This window comes from Trichosurus vulpecula, chromosome 2 (genome assembly GCF_011100635.1).
Source record: "Trichosurus vulpecula isolate mTriVul1 chromosome 2, mTriVul1.pri, whole genome shotgun sequence".
NCBI classification, from domain to species: Eukaryota; Metazoa; Chordata; class Mammalia; order Diprotodontia; family Phalangeridae; genus Trichosurus; species Trichosurus vulpecula.
Window position 1 is genome coordinate 20423999 of NC_050574.1, and position 5627 is coordinate 20429625.

Consider the following 5627-nt stretch of genomic DNA (forward strand, 5'->3'; position numbering starts at 1 on the left):
AACTGAGGCAGAGGTGAAGTGACTTGACTAGGGTCACATAGCTAGTAAATGTCTGAAGCTTATTTGCACTCAGGTCTTCCTGACTCCAGACCCAGTGCTACATCTACTGCACAACTTTCTCTATTGATAATGATCTTGTCCCCTGACCCTCACTTTGTTTTGTACCTCTCTAAAGCACTTATCGTGTATTATTGTATATTATGGTCATCTCTGTAATATTAACCCCTTAATAGACAGTAAGTTCCATGTGGGCAAGGCCCATGTCTTCTATAACTTATATATGGAAACAATAACTGATTGAACAGTATGGGGCCAGTTTTCAGATGTATAAATCTTATAAGCCAGTGTCTGGCTCCAAGCTCTGTACAAAGTAGGTGCTTAATGAGCATTTGAATGAATGAATAAATGCAGAAAGTTTTCACTGAGTTAACTGAAAAAAAAAAAGCCAATTTCCTTTGTCTAACCAATTCCCAAGATGGTCAGGCAGGTTAAGTGCCCTAGAGATGGCTGGGTATCTGAACAATCCTTGACACATCTGTATGTTTAGAATGATTGGAACCCATTGGAACCCATAGCAAGTAGCAAATCCAGGAGAGGCAGATTCATCGATGTACAAGGACTGAGCTAAATTAATATCAACAGTTCATTGTCTAACTGGCATGCTTTTTAAGTAAAAAAGTTAAGAGTTTCATCTTTGACTTGAAGATTTAAAATTATAGTAATTCAGTTGGTTCTGTGCTTCTCTTGGTTTGTTGACTCTCATTTGGGTTTATGATTATAAAAGTAATGACCAGGCTTTCCTTTGAATCTCAAAAATATTTGTTGGAAATACAAAAAAAAAGTCGTGTGTTTAATTATATATTTGCATGTGCCTGTGTAAATATATATACAGACATTTATATATTTATGGGTATACTTACACACATATATATACATATATCTATCTATAGTTGTTGTTTAGTCATTCCATTTGTGTCTGGCTCTTCATGATCCCATTTCGGGATTTTTAAAATAATTTTTGGCAAAGTTACTGGAGTGGTTTGCCATTTCCTTCTCCAGTCCTTTTACAGATGAGGAAACAGGCAAACAGGGTTAAGTAACTTGCCCAGGTCACATAGCTAGTAAATGTCTGAGGTCAGACTTGAACTCACATCTTCATGACTCCAGAACCAGCACTGTATCCACTGCACCACCCCCTGCCCACATGGATCTGGATAGTCCTTGGTCAAGATCTATGTAGGAAACTCCTGATGTGAAAACATCTTCCATGGATACAGAATGGCAACTCACTTATAATCTTAGAGATTTACTTAGAGCCAGAGATTAAGTGAATTGCCATGGGTCACATAGCCAATACATGTCACAGACAAGATTTGAACCCAGGTCTGCATGATTCCAAGAATGGTCCTCTATCCACTATGCCACTTTCCCTCTCTTTTACTAGCATTGCTCACGTGGGGTCAGAAAGCTAACAATGCAGCCAGAACACTGCTCACATCACCAGATTATTCTCACACCTGGGCCAGTGATTTCTTGGCTGGTCCACAGCTGGAATTCCTTCATAGCCTGCCAGACTCCAGCTCATCTGCCTTTGAAAGTTTAGTAAGTTTCAGAGAAATTGAGTATGAAGGTCAAGCAATACATAGGGCAGTGCCTGCTGGCTGCATGGCTTCACTGGGCCAAGTCAAGTCTACAAACATTACTCAGCACCTACTATATGCCAAGCACTGTGCTATGCACTGGGGGCACAAAGAAAGGTAAAAATAGTCCCAGCTCCTGATGGTGGAAACAATATGAAAACAACTATGTATAAAAAAATATAGACAGGATAAGTATTTAGAGGTATACCTTTTCCCCTAAGTATTGTTTTGGTGGCATCCCATAAATTTTAGTATGTTGTCACATTGTTGTCATTTTTTAGTTAAATTATTGTTTTTATGATTTGTTCTTTGACCTACTTGTTCTGTAGGATTATTTAGTTTCCAATTAATTTTTAATCTGTCTCCATGGCCATTTATTAAATATAATTTTTATTATATTACGATCTGAAAAGGATGCATTTTATATTTCTGCTTTTCTACTTTTGGTTGTGAGGTTTTTAATGCCCTTGCACATAGTCCATTTTTGCATAGGTGCCATGTACCACTGAGTAAAAAGGTATATTCCTTTCTATTCCCATTTAATTTTCTCCTGAGATCTTTCATTTCTAAATTTTTAAAAATTCTATTCAACTTCCTTCTTGTTGATTTTTTGGTTAGACATCTAACTGTGAGAGGGAAAAGTTGAGATCCCCCACTATTATTGTTTTACTGCCTAGTTCCTGCTGTAACTCATTTAATTTTTACTTTAAGAATTTGGATGCTATACCATTTGATACATACATACATACATGTGTGTATGTATATATACGTACATATATACATATGTGTATATATATGTGTGTGTGCATATGTGTATATATTCGTGTGTATATGTGTATAGTATTTATATTGCTTCATCGTCTATGGTACCTTTTAGCAAAATGTAGTTTTCCTGTGAGGAGACTGAAGGGATTAGAACACCAAGTGGTAGTGGGAATTGAGTGAACCACAATTACTCCATCTTGTGACTCAATTCTGGAGCTAGCTCAGTTCCCCTTCTATTCAATTGTAGGTCTAGTCCAATTTCTGTCTTGTGAGAAAACTTTATTCAAGTGTGGGAATTGTGAGAAGAGTTAGTTGTGTTGTTTCAACCTAGACTTGTGTGGCTGGGAAGCTGGACCACCTACACCTCTTGCTTACAGATCCTTAACTAAGGATCTACATTATGCTGACCAGAAATCATCAGATCTGAAGATTGATGCAGGGGTTTTTTTTCACAATTATACACCTCAAGCAACCCTTATATCTTATCTGAAAACTGGCCCCATACTGTTCAATCCGTTATAGTTTCCATGTTCCTTTAATTGTATACAGACACTTGGGAGAAGTGGGACACCCCTTTTTCTGATTTTAGGAACTTGCCCCAGTTCACAGTCCCTCTCCCAACTTGGAAAGTCCCTAGTCTAGCTATCAGATTACCTAATTTTGTATCCTGGTTAATTTTTTTCTCTTAATTAATTGGTCTTATTTAGTTCATTGTTTTTAATGTAAAAAAAAATCTGTCTGCCTCTGTATTCATGATCTAGTGCCATTGGTCCTGATTTGTTAGGCAATTTTCATGTATTACTTAATAAATTGATATGCTCAGAAGCTCAAACTTTTTTTTCACTCATTTCATCTTTCTCCCACCATAACTGCTTATCACTTCTAATTAGATCTATTTCTGATTTTGCTTTGTCTGAAATCATGTTTGCTACCCCTGACTTTTTTACTTCAGCTGAAACATAATGATATGACATAATAATAATTCTCCATTTCCTTATTTTAGCTCTGCGTGTGTATCTTTTTGTTCCAAGTATGTCTCTAATGAACAAAATATTCTTGGATTCTGGTTTCTAATCCATTTTACTATCTGCTTCCATTTTATGGGTGAGCTCATCCCATTCACAGTCGCAGTTATTATTACTGTGTGTTTCCTTCTATTCTATTTTTCCCATTTATCATTCTCTCAGTCTCTCCTTTCACCTTATCCCCCCTTAAAAGTCTGTTTTGCTTCTGACCCTTGCTTCCCCAATCTGCCCTGCCTTCTAGCAGCTCTCCCCTTCTTTTATCCCCTTCCCCTTATACTTTCCTGTAGGGCAAAATAGATTTCCATACTCAAATGAGTGTATATGTTATTTCTGCTTTGAGTCAGTAAGGTTCAGGCATTGCCTGCTATCACACCCCTTATCTTCCCCTCCATTGTAAAAGCTCTTCCTTTCATACCTCTTTCATGTGAGATAATTTACCCCATTCTACCTCTCCCTTCCTCCTTCTCCCAATGCATTTTTATTTCTCACTCTTTATTTTATTTTTTTGAAATCCTCCCATCATAGTCAACTTACACTTATGCCCTCTCTGTGTATATATATATATATATATATATATATATATATATATATATATATATATATGTACATTTGCCTTCTAACTGCCCTAATAATAATAAAGCCATTAGGAATTATGAATATCATCTTCCCATGAAGGAATATAGTTTAACCTTCTTGACTATCCTGTGATTTCTCTTTCCTGTGTACCTTTTTATGCTTTTGTTGAGTTTTGTATTTGAAAGTCAAATTTTTTTATTCAGCTCTGGTCTTTTCATTATAAGTGCTTAAAAGTCCTCTATTTCATTGAATATCCACTTCCTCCCTGAAGGATTATACTTAGTTTTGCTGAGTAGATGATTCTTGGTTGTAATCCTAGCTTCTTTATTCTCCAGAATACCACATTCCAAACCCTCCATTTAATGTAAAAGCTGCTAAATCTTGTGTTGTCCTGACTGTGGCTCCATGATATTTGAATCATTTCTTTCTGGCTGCCTGAAATATTTTCTCCCTAACCTGGGAGCTCCAAAATTTGGCTATAATATTCCTGGGTATTTTCATTTTGGGATCTCTTTCAGGAGGTAATTGATGGATTCTTTCCATTTCTATTTTACCCTTTGGTTCTAGCATATCAGGTTAGTTTTCCTTGATAATTTCTTGAAATAGTATATCTACTCTCAAATCTTGAAATACTATGTCTTAATCATGGCTTTCAGGTAGTTTACTATTTCTTAAATTATCTCTTCTCAATCTATTTTCCAGGGTAGTCATTTTTCCAATGAAATATTTCACATTTTCTTCTATTGTTTCATCCTTTTAATTTTGTTTTATTGCTTCTTGATGTCTTGCAGAGTCATTAGCTTCCACTTGTCCAGTTTTACTTTTTAAGAAATTATTCTCTTCATTGAGTTTTTTACTTTCTTTTCCATTTGGCCAATTCTGTTTTTAAGATGTTATTTTCTTCAGGCTTGTGTGTGTGTATGTATGTGTGTGTGTGTGTGTGTGTCTGCGCGCGCATGTGCACACATACCTCTTTTACTGAGCTATTGACTCTCTTTTCATGATTTTCCTGCATCGTTCTCATTTTTTCCCAATTTTTCTTCTACCTCTCATTTCATTTTTAAAAACCTGTATGAGCTCTTCCAGGAATTCCTTTGGGGCCTGTGACCAAATCACATTTTTCTCTGAAGATTTGCATGAAGTGGTTTTGACTTCGTAGTCTTTGAGTTTGTGTCTTAACCTCCATATTACCACAGTAACTTTCTTTGGTCATGTTATTTTTTTGTTGTTTGCTCATTTTCCAAGCCTATTTCTTGACTTTAAACTTTTTGTTAAAGTTGCTCTCAGCTCCTGAAGGGGGAACTATCCCAAGTTTCACTTTTGTGCTACTATTTCCAGAGTCAATCTGCTCATCATTTCTCACAGCACTGTAGTATTCCATCATAATCATGCACCACAACTTATTTAGCCATTCCCCAATTGATGGCCATCCCCTCAATTTCCAGTTCTTTGTCACCACAAAGAGAGCTGCTCTCAATGTTTTGGGACATTTAGATTCTTTTCCTTTTTCCCTGATCACCCCGGGAAATAGACCTGATAGTCGTATTGCTAGGTCAAAGGGTATATACACAGTTTGATTGGGCATAATTCCAAATTACTCTCCAAAATGGCTGCTGCACCA